Below are 15,583 nucleotides of genomic sequence, written 5' to 3' on the forward strand. Positions count from 1 at the left end.
GCTGCTAGCGCATGTAGTAGCGCCAGCAGCAAGCGGAGAACGAGGAGCAAGAGAACGCTAACCTAACAGGTCAGCGCTCGCTCCCTCTAGTCGCTTTACCTTCCTCTCCACTGTTCTCATGCAGTTAGTTGTTAAAACCAAGTCCAGGAGCACTGCCCGACCCCCATCCCCCTGAATCAGCGTGATGACGGCGGGGAAGGGCCCCTGGATTCAACTACTAACTGCATGGGAATGGTGTCGAGGAGTAAGGTAAGAGACATACCTTCCTGCTCAGCACCCCCTGCGCAATAGATTCGTCTAACCTGCTAATAGTTCCCCTTTAAAGGGAAAACTTTGGGGTTTAGCAGGGTTGGCACCCCATTCTCCAGCCTGCACTGCTAAGTAAAAAAATCTAGTGGTTGAGTGCGGATGTTTATTGCCATAGGGAAGAGAGAGTTCTGCTTGCCTATTGGCTGAATAAAGGGTCAGTTATGTGGAAATTCAACATACCGAACCTTGTTTCTCTCAACTGTAGACGTGAGAAAACTGCGGGGCTTCAGATTAAGATCTCTAGTGCTAGAGGGGAAAGAAGACTCTCACCAAATCTATTGCTAGGAGCCTCAACCAACCAAGACTCAGTTCTGAGCAGGTAACTTGTCTGTGGAAATAAAAGACTGCATGTATGGGGAAAACATATTCCATTAGGTTTTCATATGGAATCCAAAAAGCTGATCACATAAAAAACCTCAGTGTGAACTATCCCCAAGGCTGGATGTATAACTGCTTAGTGCCCAGATTAGAATCCATAGGAAGGAGCCTGCAAGTGCCTGTGTATGGCCTATCCAAGATCAGATGTTATGTGCTTACAAATGTTCCTATAAAACTGTACCACAGGCCCACTGAGAGCCTAATGTATGATGGGAACGTCTCCTATCTATACAGATGGAGGTAGATTTATTCCTCAGGCACTGCAGGAAAAGACTTTATTGTTTGCTATAAATCTTTGCCTTTCTTTGTGAATGGCACCTCATGTTATCTCACCAGACCAGGCTTCCAGCTGGATGTTCTGCCACTGACTCACATAGCGCTCCATTGTGCGGTGCAAATACCTTACTGAAAAGCAAGCCTTCCATTTGTGGCATCTTTTCCCAAAAAGTCTACCTTTGAAGTGAAAGGCGATGATATATGGCAACTTGCAAAAGGCCTTTGTTTGTGGTCCAGCTGGAACATACTTAGTATCCAAATGCATACTGTGAGGCACCAGCATGTCCATTCGGCATGGACTCTATAGCGCAATGCCACTTGCGCCAAACAGCAGCACCAGCGCTAGCACTATGCACTAATGAAAAAATACCTTATAAATTCTTATAAACTGTATAATAAAGCATCATACATCTATATATAGTAACAATATTTATAGCCCAATCCTATTAACCGCTACAAAAGTGAAGATTTCTATTAAAGTTCCATAGTCGGTAGTATTTTATACAACATACTCAATTTAGAAAAAAAAAAAAAAAAAAAAAAGGCGTTTTGTAGTTGTGTGGGATATAACTGTAGGTAGAGAGGCTCATTCAGTGCATCAGAGCAGATCATGATGAAAGGCAGGGAGGGGGGCAGAGGACCAGGCCTATAAAAAGGATTGGTGACTTTGATCTGCAGGTGTGACGATGGGAAGGACTCATCATAGATTACATGGGAGAGATGATAGTAGCCTTCTAGCTTCCAATATAGTCCAGATATATCAATCTGCTGTTATACAAAAATAGATTATACAATTTTTCAGTTTTAAACTTTTGGAATTAAAAAAAGAAAAAACATAACTACTTTTTTTTTTAGTCTTTTATGGCTCATAAAAATGACCTTGCAGTAAACTTTACAGCTATAAAATTTTACTGAATAGGAAGCACCAGACGTTTTCCCAGTGAAACCCAAAATATTGTGTGAACACAGCCTGAGACCTGTCTTTCAATGCATTCCTGGCCTCGGTTGTCAAGAGACCTGAATGTGGTAAGAGACCCATAAGAAACCTATTGTCATCGTGAATAGTGCTCAATCCCTACTATTAGTTAGTCACTAACATATAGGGTAAATACGATTATCGCATTGATTTTCACCTATAAACTCCAGGAAACTATATGTCATTTGTGGCCATCACATTGATGCTGTAGTACTACAAGTTCCAGAGTATAATGGCTATGATATTGATGTATGGATTATTTTTCTCCGCCCTTTGCTCAATTTAAATATTTACCTTTTGCCGACCCTTCAAGACTTTTGCCTCTTAGGGGTTATCTGCAAAAGGTCTCTAAATATACACTCCAGTATAGTGTAAACACTTGTCACCAATGCCGTCCCTGCCAGCTACTGGGGTCAGGGCAGCGGCATTCCAGCTCCATAGCCCTTCACCCAACAACAATTGTCACCGACTCTGAATAGAATGGTGCAAATAAAACTGGAGGGGGCCATATCTGTAAAATCCATCCTATAATACTGATGTAGTTGTCAAAAAAAACCTCTGGGAATGGTAAGAACATCCTTTGGCCTTTGCAAGGAGGAAAAAAAAAATCATATCAATATAAGTTTTTACTAAGTTGTGATATATTATCAATTTTGCATGAAGAGACAACAATGTTGCACATATGCATTGTCTCAGAGATGACCCAGTAGTGATCAGGTGATAGCCCCAAGGCCTGACTCCCCAGAAGACAGCTGACTTTGCTGGTGGGAAACCACAGACAGAAAGGCATATTTCCTGCAACAAGTGTCTATAAAATTCAAGGGTGGTTCAAGTCCACCACACTTGTCAGAAGTGGTTCACCGCTCCTGGATTGCCCATAATGTGGCATTCTAATAGGCGGGTTTGATGTCCATATGCTTTCATAAGCTTATGCTAGGTGAGGCTAATTCTGAGTACTACCATGCAGGTCCCAATACACTAGGTTTGTAGGAGGATACTTTTATATGAACAGTAGAGATGAGCGAACCGGGTTCGGGTCCATCCGAACCCAAACGATCGGCATTTGATTAGCGGGGGCTGCTGAACTTGGATAAAGCTCTAAGGTTGTCTGGAAAACATGGATACAGCCAATGACTATATCCATGTTTTCCACATAGCCTTAGGGCTTTATCCAAGTTCAGCAGCCACCGCTAATCAAATGCCGAAAGTTCGGGTTCGGATGGACTCGAGCATGCTCCAGGTTCGCTCATCTGTAATGAACAGTCATGGTTATCCAACAAATAGGGTTAACCACGGAATAGGACCATATTACTGGAACTAAAAAAAGATTCCCAGCACCATTAAAATATTTAAGTGAGAAATGGGTCTATTTAAAAAAAAATAAAATAAAAAATAAAAGTCTAGTTTCCTCTGTTTATGGCCATCAAAATAAAATATCATGGTCTATAAACAAGCAGTGCAAATCACCACATACACAGCATCTCAAGGGTCAGCTGCTACAGAGTAAATGTCTAAAGGCCCTATTACACGAAATGATTATAGGCCGTATTCAGACGATATCGGCCGATAATCGCTCGTGTAGTAGAAGGCAATGATCAGCTGACATGAACGATGTTGGCTGATCGTTGCAGACTCATACAGCAATGATCTGCTGCCGTCACCCTGTGGAACAGGAACGGTGACAGCAGACCGCTGCTATTTGCTATGGGCTGCCCAGACGATCTAGCAATCACTCGTGGGCAGCCCCCCCCCCCCGGGCAGCCCCCCCCCCCCCCCCCCGGCCTTCACCCGCTTGCTGCTGCCGCGAGTGATAGCGGCAGCGAATGGGGAACAAGGAGCAAATGAGCGCTGACAGCGAGTGTCTGTTCCTCATAGTCGCCCCGTGTAATAGGGGCTCTATTCACACGCTGTATTACTGTTTAACGCTACCTATGGCCGGAATAAATTCAGCCGGTAGCGTTAAATGGCCTTTGTTTGTACAGCATGTGAACATAGAATTGTGGAAAGTCACCATTATGCTAAGCTCCCAATTAGAGAGGAGTGCAACTCAAGTATGCTCGGGTCTGTCCAAACCAGAGTGTGCAGCATTTGACTAGCAGTGGCTGAAGAAGTTGGATGCAGCCCCAGGGAATCCTGGAAAACATGAATCCAGCCATGCAGCCTTAGGGTTGCATTCAACTCCAACCACTGGTATTCAAATGCTGCAAGCTCAGGTCGGACAGACCCAAGCATGCTCAAGTTGCGCTCAGGCATTTTTTTATTTTTATAGAAGAGAAGTACTTTACAAACCTGTGTAACTTAAAGTGTACCTGTCATTTGTAAAAGCTTTTGACATGTCATAAAGAAATGTCAAAAGTTTTGATCGCTCTGGGTCTGAGTGCTTAGACCTCTATGGGTGGGGGCACCAGGCTGCAGCGCGTCCTCTCCCCGAACGGTATAAGATCAAATCTGTCTAAAAAGGTCTATGACATGTCTTAAGTTTTTACAAACTACAGGTACACTTTAACTGACACTTAAAAACTCATTCTCCAGAGTACCCTGCTGGATTAGGGAAAAAAAAACAGCACCACACCTGTGCTCTGGTTGTGTGTGGCATTACAATTTAGCTCTATTCACTGCAAAACCACACCCAAACCGAGGACAAGAGTGGCGCTGGAAAAAGCAGCCATATTTTAATAACCCCTTTAATGATGGTCATCAGCTGAAGAAGCGACTCCCTGGCAGCTATGTAACATGTACAGCTGGAATCTAGGATACAATACACCTGCTGGTGGGACTGCCCCACATACCCTGGTATATGTTATGACTGCACACAGATCTGCCTACTACACTACAAGGAACGCCACAAAGAAGTATAGCAAGTTCACATCAATCTGAACAAACAACCTTGAAAACCCTTAGGTGCAAACTCGCCAGATTTAATTTTATTTCCAGAGCCACGGGGTGCATCAGCGATCAGAGATATGAGGAAAACCAGCTTCCTTGGCTTTGAAGTGAGGGAGTCTGCTCCTGAAGGAATGCTAGGAATTCACCCTGCGCCTAGCTCTGCCATCCTTACCTCCATGAGTCAGAAGAACGCGGCAGATGAAGGCGGCGGTGGCTACAGTATTCAGATTACAGCAAAAGAGATATATACCAGCTACAGTATATATTATAGCTGCTAACACTTCTCCACACTATGACAGAGGTTATGTAGAGGAGGGGAATGTGACTTGTTGCAAATTGTGGACAACCTTTGTTGCCAGTTTCTTTCCACAGATTACCAAGCATGTGCAACTTTTTGACTGAAGGCCCTATTATACGAAACAAGCATCGGCCATTCTTGACCAATTACAGGGCGGACCGGCTGATAATTGTTTGGTGTAATGCTGCGTTTTACACAGAGCGATTATCGTGCAAATTTGCACGATAAGGAATTGAATTCGAACAATAATCGTACGTGTAAACGCACCAAACGATCAAGCGACGGGCGAGAAATTCGTTCATTTTGATCTTTGAACATGTTCTCAAATCGTCATTGGTCGTTTGCAAAAAATTCGCAGATCGTTCCGTGTAAACAGACATTGACCGATTTAATCTATGTGCGAGTCAGGCCTAAGCGATCGCAAAATGATTTTCCGTACGATATATCGTTCTGTCTGAGCGCTGATCATTATAAAAAAAATCGTAACTTCGAAATTGTTAATTGTACGATCGGGCGAATTATCGCTCCATGTAAAAACGCAGCATAATAGGACATGTTAAATGAATGATCTTTCAACATGTTGATCATGTGAGTGACAACCTGCTGTGTGTCGCTCCATGTAATAGCACAGGCAGCGAGCAGGGAATGAGGGGGAAGCAAGAGCCGACCTGACAGGTAGGTGGGTGCTTGCTTCCCCTCCTTACTGTGCCTGTGGTACGGCATCAACTCACAGTCTTTGCATCTGACCAGGGTTGGATATTTTTCCCATCCATCACATTTATAAGGCAGGGGTCTTTGGCGCACATTACACTGTAAATCTATAAAATACCCAACAATTGATGAGCAACAATTGGTTATGCAGCCTGCAAAACAGAGAAAAATGTTGTTTTATGTCAGCAAGTGCCCAGAAGGTGGGCTTTTCTGGTTAGATGCCCGATGCCCTGTATTGAGCACTTGATACAGAGAGTTCAGGACACCTAAAGTGACAAGCCCGCCACCTGGTCAACAGTAGCCATCTCAGGCAAATGTGCATGTGTATATAATAGGAATATATGGGTGAAAACCACTGCCAGACACCTTTGACAGTGTTTTTCTTCCTAAAACAAAAGGATCGGGAAGCTGAAATCCAACATGCAAAATGCTTCTTCCTCCAAAAGAGAGTTGGGGAGGGCCCATTTTACTCAGACAGTTTGCCTATATTCCCCCTCCCACCTAAAGGAATCCGGAAGCCACCATGCACACTAGATTGTTATCCAAAAGGTGCTGAAATTGACACTTGCAGCCAACAAACTAAAGTAGCACCCCCCCCCCCCTGAAATCTCTTGATACACCCATCCATTCAAGAGATATGTGGGTTTATAGTTTGTCAGTTCAGTTAAAGGGGTTGTCTGCTGGGGCTGCACAGAACATGTCAGTAATGTATACTTACCTGTTCCACTGCACCACTGCCCCAGCCACCCGCTCCTTGTACATTAGGTGGTCGCCTGAGCCCACATTATTCACAATCCTTATGGACAGGCACTATTAGGCTAGCACTACACAAAAACCTTTTCATGCAATGTGAAGATCGCAATGTCATATCTAATGGCCGTCAAAGTGGTCGCGTTGGGACTGTGACGCGACTAACTAAAAATCCAAGCAATATTTTTTAATTGTGGCTAAAATAAAATTATAACAAAGCTATACAAAAAGTCAAAAACATATACACATATATATATATATATATATATATATATTTTTTTTATGTGAAAGATAACAGTTTAGGCTAATAGGAAACGTTAGCGCTATGTCACCTGGAGTTCCTAATTCTTATTTCACACTTGCCCTTCGATAGTAATTTACAGGCGTCAGTCATAGGCACGAGCAGAGGTGTTGTGACCTGAGCAGCTGGTAAACCGGTCACGTGACCACATGCTTCTATGGCAGGTAACCAGGCTGAAACATGTACAGGTGAGTCGAAGAAGCAGCCAAGAGCCTCTTCCTCACAGCCGGTAGGAATTTATCACGTAAAACACACCAGTATGTTATGAACGTGTGTTTTTATGGACCTTTATATGGCATATCCTATATAAAGAGCTTTGTGCATATAGGATTTTGGTGATTCCTATTGCTAGAGATACATTAGATATAACATCAATCATGGAGGCAGATCTGGGACTCACTCATGGTTAAACATAGTAACATAGTAAATAAGGTTGAAAGAAGACAAGAGTCTCCTATCTAGGAGGTCATGTGACACTTGTCACTGAAAAGCAGAGAGCACCAGCAGCTCATACAGATATCCACACAAAACCCACTGCAACCATTGTGCACATATTGAGTTTCACTATGCACAATGCAACTTTATGGGTTACATCCAAGCTTTGTCAACCTGCGGCTACCACCTGCTGCTAAAATCCAACCAGCAGGAGAAGTGGACAGACAGAAGTGATGTAAGCTAATCCGCAGGCGTGCGATACCATCTGCAATGCCCATGTCTGAGAATAAGGACAGCAGCATGTCACTCATGTTCATCTAGTATAGTACATATACACTGCACGGGTCAGTGCATGAGCCCTTTGTGCATACATCAATATGGCAGGTGGTCTAACCAAAGGGCTACTAGCAAAACACAGTAATCACTGAACTCAAGGAGAACAGCGAAAAAAACTCCAATGGAGTACTCAATCAAGAGTCTCCACTGATGCCCCCAAAAATTAAAATATGCAAAACAAGAGCCGGGGAGCCTCAGTTACGAGTCTCAAAACACGGGATAGCCAGATATCTCTAGCCTGTTGCCAACGGGGTGCCTCCACGATGGGGAGAGCACCACACCACCCTGATAAATAACCCCTTAAGTCCCACTCGGTTGCGAGTATTGGAACATAGACAGGGAAACAACAGGGTGGCCCCTTTTGTCAATGTCTAACTCAAGGTGCGAGTATTGCGATCATGACAAAGGGCTACTAGTATAACTACCCACTGAAAATAAGTAAACATGTAGTAGTAAGCACACACCAGTCCCGATCCAGTTATAAGCTGATCTAAGCAGCTATTGATCCAGAAGAACAGTCTACAGCTGTGATTAATGTGGCTGAGAACTGGGTTATATCCAGCAAGATCTAGCCAAGGTTAGAGCCAAGTAGCCCATGGTCACCCCACACATAATGTCAACCCACCAGGTGTAGAGACCAACATATGAGGAGAATTTTGAACAAGTTGATTTTTGATCAAGTCCAACTTCCTTACTGTGTATATAAGAAACCTTGTAATTTTCTGTCATGCTCCGACAAATGTGTTATGGAGGCAAAATGCTACATCACAACATTATGGACAAACTAGGAATTTAAGGGCTGGTTATATAACACTGGCAACCTCCACCTGGCATGCCAGGGCTTGGCGTTCTGCAACAGCTGCTGCAGCACTTGTTTTAAAGTAAAGATCCAGCTTTCCGGGTATATCTGAGCAAACAAAGTCATGTAGACTGCTTCTTACTTATTGTGCTGAGGTGTAAGCCCACCAACCCAATATAACAGAATGCTACTATGTAACTGTCACATACTGTACCAATGGGAACTATTCTAGCAAAAGAAGAGGGCAGCTGCGAGGAGTCTCAGTTCCATAATAATAATAATAATAATAATATTTATTTTTAGGTTGTGCATTTTTGTTTTATAAACTCAATAAGACACATGAGAGTCCACCAAAATGCTACTAACGGGTAGAGTGTGAACACGGCCTTACAGTGCCTGTATTCTGGGAATGGAGGCACACTAGGACAACAGCTTCAATGCTATTTTTTCTCCCAGGCAACAGGACAACAGCTGTGGGGAATATGAATTCCCTGCTGCAGTTTTCCTCTGTTACCTTGTGGCAAGGTCTTCTGGCAGTTTAGCAACAGGCTGCCATGGGAAGCATATGGCATTCCTAGTCCTGTGATAAAGTAATAGTGGAAAAGTCACAGCCCACCTTATATTGTCCAGAATACATCGCTACCTATGCAGCCTTCCCCAAAATGTTACATAACACATATGGACAACCTGAAGTCTGGACTATAGAGCAAGTGTATCCTGTACATAAACCACTCAGATGACAAGTAACACTTTAAGCCACACCCCATTTTATACCAAAACACACACAAAAAAGAAAACCACTGGGGCTTAGTAGGGGTGCTAGAAATGGTTCACAAATTGGCAGAGGCCAGTCTGACCAGTGCCAATCCAAGAGGCTGGCATCCTGCTCCTGATATCCTATAGTACAAGCCTAGCTATTACAGCACTATACAACAATGCACTAGAAGTAGCAGACAGTTCCTAAGTGAGTCCCGACTGACAGGAAGTAACTCACCTGCCCCCAGCCCAGTCTCCAGCTCCTCCAGAGCTCCGAGCAGCAGTGCTCACCTCCAGTGCTCCTGTCACTCCTGGACCTCCAGCGCTGATCAGCTGATCCTTCCCCCACCCTGCACTATCCTGGAATGAGAGTCAGGAAGCAACCTGCGGCACATCACACACGCCTGATTGGCCGGCCCCGGCCTCCTGGCCACGCCCACAGGTAATTAAACCTATCAGCCTGCCGCCCTTCACTCATCGCCCGTGTGTACAGGTGTGGGCGTGGCCAGGTGTCATCTGGAAGCTGATGTCATTTTGCAAAGGGCACAAGATGTGTTTAACTCTTTCATGCCCGGTTGACACTAATAGCACCTTTGCCAAATCCTATTACTACTACTATTATTATTGATTTAGCACTCACTGTATAAGGAATGTGTAGTTATTAATGTTCATGTATATTTATTTAAAGCATGTGACACCTAGTGCTGCCCCTTTAAGAATTTGAATAGAAACAAACACATTCCACTACATGTAAAGGTCAGAGTGATGATGATGGTGTAACACACCGCACACTGCTGCACCTCCCACACTGGTCACACTCACAATGACAGCAAGCCATCTCTTTTCAGATTCTTTGTTGTATCTGTTTCTGGGAAAGCTGAGTGATGACTAACCATTACAGGTGGCAATGGGGTGGTCACTGAGGTTTCCATCCCACCCCACCTCAAGTTGGAAAATTAGGAAAAGTTAGGAAAATTTGCCATTCGGGTGTTTAGGAAAGCTGGGTAACAGTTCCTTAAAGGGGTTGTTCACCAATAATGTTTTTCTTTCAAATCAACTGGTCCCAGCAAGTGGCAGAGATTTGTAATTTCCAGTACTTATCAGCTGCTGTATGTCCTGCAGGAAGTGGTGTATTCTTTTTAGTCTGGAGAGCAGGAGAGGTTTTCCATATGGATTTGCTACTGCTCTGGACAGTTCCGGACATGGACAGAGGTGCCAGGCTGGAAAGAAAACACCACTTCCTGCAGGAAATACAGCAGCTGATAAGTACAGGAAGACTTGTAAATCACAAATCTCTGCCACTAGCTCAGACAAGTTGATTTGAGGGAAAAAAATTGGAGTGAACTACCTCTTTAAAGTGCCCATACACATAACAATTGCCCCATTGTGGCAGAATCTGACAAGTATAATGTGTATAATTTTATCTCCCATAAGTAAAAGTAATGGAAGTTTACCTTGACAGTCCTTTATGTGACCCATGATAAGCAGCACCAGACAAGCCTAGCTGCTTTCCTCCCATCTTAGGAATTAGGGTAGGTTCACACTACGGAATCTGCGCAGAGAAGTTCCGGTGGATTCCGTGGCTCGTACCAGTTCACAGCGGCGCACATATCCGTCCGTGCCATAGACACCATGCCACAGCCGGGCCGATTCCACATTCCGCTGAAAGAATTGACATGTCAGTTCTTTCAGTGGAAAGCGGAATCGGCCTGGCCATAGAATGGTGTCTATGGCACGGGCGGATATGTGCGCCGCTGTGAACTGGTAAGAGCCACGGAATCCACTGGAACTTCTCTGCGCAGATTCCGTAGTGTGAACCTACCCTTAGCCTGTACATCTGAGCTGAATGGTAGGTTAATGGAGGAGTGTTTTCAGCCATCTTGTGTATGACAGGGGATAAGCAGCTATCATACATGCCTGGCGCTGCTTATCATGGGCCACACAAGGGATTTCCTGCTCCAGGAGATGGAGAGGACAGTGACGCCGCTGGGCCTATGGACATGGGAATGTTGGCTCATTGAGGAAGACTGGCTGCGTCAATCTTGTATCTATAGCCAACTGCAGAAATGATGGGGTTAGTCTGGGATCACGTGATTTATCTTGGTCTGGGTTTTTAGCCAGAAATTAGGAGGGGAACTGACAATAAACTGGTAACATGTTTGTTTAGGATTTGGCAAAAAAAAAAAAAATGCTGACAAAACACTAGGTGTGACCTTAGCCGAAATTGAATAGTCTAAAGAGGCAGAAGCACAGGTCAGTGATTTATGGTCCTGGGAAAGTCTACGTCTTAGATCAGATTGGCTTCTTGTTACCAGTACAGCTTCCTCCTCTTCCCATAGGGGAAGAAGGTTTCTGGTCTGCAAGAGAAAGTAGAAGAGCTCTCAGCAGGGCAGGTCTAACCAGTCTGCGGCCCAGTAACCCTACGCTCCGTACAGAAGGTTATTATTATATTCCGCAATTACTCTGACTCTGCAACAAAGATGTTAAAAACAGAAATATGGGGGGGGGGGGGGGGGGGACATCTAAGAGAGGCCTTGACCCAGTAATGTGTCATCATAGTCATGAACTAGGCCATTGTACAAATGTGACTGCTGTGAACGACACCTAAAGTTACTGGGTCAAGGCCTCTCTTAGATCTTTCCTGCACTAAAAATCACCTGTCATATATTGTGTAGGTTAGTCTCCTGGCTATTAACCAGTCTGATCCTTCCAGGTATGGGCTTGTGGGGTCCTTTAAAGCATTTAAAAGCATTAAAAGATTTTATTTCACACATTTTGATATATACTATAAAGCTGTCAAAAGCCTGATCTACTGTGTTACATGGTTGACCAATTAAAGGGGTTATCCAGCAAAAATATTTTTCTTTCAAATCAACTGGTGTCAGAAAGTTATATAGATTGGTAATTTACTTCTATTTAAAATTCTCAGGTCTTCCAGTACTTATCAGCTGCTGTATGTCCTGTAGGAAGTGGTGTATTCTTTCCAGTCTGACACAGTGCTCTCTGCTGCCACCTCTGTCCATGACAGGAACTGTCCAGAGCAGCAGCAAATCCCCATAGAAAACCTCTCCTGCTTTGGGCAGTTCCTGTCTGGGCCAGGGATGTCAGCAGAGAGCACTGTGTCTGACTGAAAAGAAAACAACATTTCCTGCAGGACGTACAGCAGCTGATAAGTATGGGATCTCAACTTGAGATTTTTAAATTAAAGTAAATTACAAATCTATATAACTTTCTGAAACCAGTTGATTGGAAAGAAATAACCCCATTAGGCCAATAGGCCCACTGGGAACATGTTAGGCTGTAGCTTTATGTTGGGATCAACTTTTGTTGGGATGTTTTCCAGGATGTGTGGCTTAAAACATGATGGAAATATAATTGAGGTGCGGCCTCCATGGCTTCCTTTTCTAGTGAACATGTGAATTACGATAATTTTGTAAAAACGTTTGACATGTCATGAAGACCTAAAAAGTTTTGACTGGGGGGGTCACCCCACTGATGTAGCTGGGTATAGTTCACAGCAGAGAACTTCACTCCCCAGCTCGGTGCTCAATCTGTCTTACTGCAGGAGACGTGGTCCATAGACTTATAATGGAGCCCATGTCCTGTAGTGGATTGGAGCAAGAGTATCAAACTGCCAGCCATTGTAAATCCTGGGTTCATCTAATCAGACCAGGCCATGTTTTTCCAATGCTCTATGGTCCAATTCTGATGCATGTGCCTATGGTTGGTACTTTCGGCAGTAGATGGCATCAGCATAGGCATTAGAAGTCGCAATACACAGCAATGCTCTACACTATGTGCGTTTAAGGGGTTGCCAATTTATCACGCTGCCGAGGCTACGGGGAACATTCACAGAGGTATACCCATCCCGCTTTGCCGCAGCTGCCGGTTCCCAGGCCGCCCTGATGACTGCCACAGCTGTATACAGTTTTCAGCAGCTTTGAAGCCAAAACCAAGTGTGGATCATAATTAATTTACTGTAAGGGTAGCTTCACACGTACCAACTCGCAGCGTTAATAACGCTGCGAGTCGGCTAGGTCCTGGCAGATCACTTTCACTACATACACACAGCGGTCTGAACGACCGCTGCGTGTATGTAATTCTGCCGGCCGCTTAACCCCTTCAGCTGCCGCCCGGCTCCTGCTCCGCTCCCGCTCTGTATACATGTCCTTGCTGCACGGGGTCCCAGTGGCTGCGGCAGGGCAACACACTGATTGGCCGGGCGGGAGAGCAGTACGCTGGGACCCCGTGCAGCGAGGACAGGCAATGTATACAGAGCGGGAGCCGGGCGGCAGCTGAAGGGGTTAAGCGGCCAGCAGAATTACATACACGCAGCGGTTGTTCAGACCGCTGTGTGTATGTAGTGAAAGTGATCTGCCAGGACCTAGCCGACTCGCAGCGTTATTAACGTTGCAAGACGGTACGTGTGAAGCTACCTTAAAGAGATTTACTGTATCTGACAAGAATGGATTTCAGAATAGGAGAAATCTCAGTCTTTCCTTTATGACCTGTTCTCTGATTAAAGTCTGTTCCTGGCACCCTGTTGTTTCCCTATTTATGTTCCAATACTCGCAACTGAGTGGGACTTAAGGGGCTACCTGTCAGGGTGGTGTGGTGCTCTCCCCATTATGTAGGCACCCAGTGGCAACAGGCTAGGGATATCTGGCTATTCCTGTGTTTTGAGACTCAGAACTGAGGCCCGACGAACTCTTGTTTTGCTGTGCCTGGCTTTGGCTTAAAAAAATCAGATAACTCTCTCTGTGTAAACGCACCATTACTTCTACTCATTTTTCCCCATCCATTCCACACCAGGAGTGTAAGTATAAGTAGCACCCATACTTTACATAGTCATCTATGCCTGGTTTTGGTTTCAAAGCTGCTGCATAAACACCAACAAAACCCAATCAAAACCTCCCTATGTAACAGTAGCCTCAATCATATTGCTATTCATATTATTGATAACTTTATATACCTATGGCAGAATGTTTTGTGAAGTGCTGGTGAAGCTCATAGTTTTATATGTACTTTGCCTGTTTTTTTACAGCTCTCTTATACTGCACTTTAATGCATGAAAAAATAAAACACGATCCAAGGATTAATAAAGAAATGTATGCATTGTCCAGTGCAATCTATCCTCTCACTTATATAGCTATGTATCTATATATCTACCTAACATAACATGTATGAGCCCAGTATACATTGGTGTATCTTGTGATTGATGGGTCCTAGGCCCTGGGTGCTAGGGCGCGCCATCCAGCCCCTCTGCCTTGATCAGTGTACAGTGTATATATAGGTGATGTCTTCTAATTGTCATTTAACATGATCACCTATTAGCTGCTTCTTATTCGCATTACAGTCATAATCTAAACACTGTGCGTGCGAACCATCAGATCATTGAGAATTATTAGGAAAAACTGTAAAAAACTAAATGCAACTTGGTTGCGGCAGCATGCAATCTTGTCTGTATATCAGACAATTTCTTCTTACCTTCTCAGATGTTAGCAGCCCAGGACCTGTTCCCATATGGAGAAGAAACTTCTCATGTGTGATTCTCTCCTTCTGCACTGACGCACTGACTCGCTGTGGTGGGTGGGCATCTCTTCATCCAAGGGGGCTTCTGGTTGCCACGGACACCCATGATTTAAAAAGAAGTTTGTAACCAATCAGGAGAGCTGTGAGTGAGTGCCTTGGCATTTGTGAGGGGGGACAACAATTACTGTGAAGACCATGGGTGAGAGTGGAGGAGGGTAGAGGGACATTGGGAGGGGGGTAAGGGTAGAGGTCCTGCAAACTGGAAGCATCAAAGCAACAAGAAGAAAGTACAGCGGGCACTTGCTGATGATAATGACATCATGCTGAAAATGGCTGCTGTAATGAGAGTTATCTCACAATGTAGTATATAACTACCTGGAATTAATAAAAGACATATCTAATCCCAGCCTCATGGGAGAAACATAGAGGTAGATGAAACTATAAGTGTAACTAGATTGTCCCTAAAAGCCTCATTCACATACTTCATGTCTGTGTCACTGATCTGGACGGCCATGTGGACGGCGCTAATGTTAGTCGTATAGTCTATATTCACAGAGCCATGTTTGTAAGTGACTTCGATACTTTTCTCTCTAGAAGTCAAAGAAGCCTGAAGAAGTACACAGCCTCTTATTAAAAGGGTATTCCTATTTAGTAATGATGGCCAAAGGTGGTCAGTAAGCTGAAAACAGCCAAAGCGCAGAGGTTATGAAACTAGCACAATTTCCATTCACTTTAATGGGAGCTGCCCAAACAATAGAGCTCAACAAGCTACACTGTTTATGTAGCCTTTAAAGCTAAGGAAATAGTGTAACCAGCGGGGCTATATAGTTTGCATGACTC

General features: G+C 44.2%; 1 protein-coding gene across 4 annotated transcripts in view; it reads right to left on the minus strand.

Moving 5' to 3' along the window:
• Positions 1-9,577, minus strand: part of RASSF7 (Ras association domain family member 7) — a 46,119-nt gene extending 36,542 nt beyond the window's left edge. For 3 of the 4 annotated variants that reach the window (XM_069965481.1, XM_069965477.1, XM_069965478.1), the window contains exon 1: positions 9,450-9,577. The gene's annotated coding sequence lies outside the window, so the exon portion shown is untranslated. The remainder of the gene's footprint in view (positions 1-9,449) is intronic. The other variant, XM_069965479.1, reaches the window with a different exon arrangement.
• Positions 9,578-15,583: the final 6,006 nt, after the last annotated feature.

The sequence above is a fragment of the Dendropsophus ebraccatus genome, chromosome 4, assembly GCF_027789765.1.
Source record: "Dendropsophus ebraccatus isolate aDenEbr1 chromosome 4, aDenEbr1.pat, whole genome shotgun sequence".
Classification (NCBI taxonomy): Eukaryota; Metazoa; Chordata; class Amphibia; order Anura; family Hylidae; genus Dendropsophus; species Dendropsophus ebraccatus.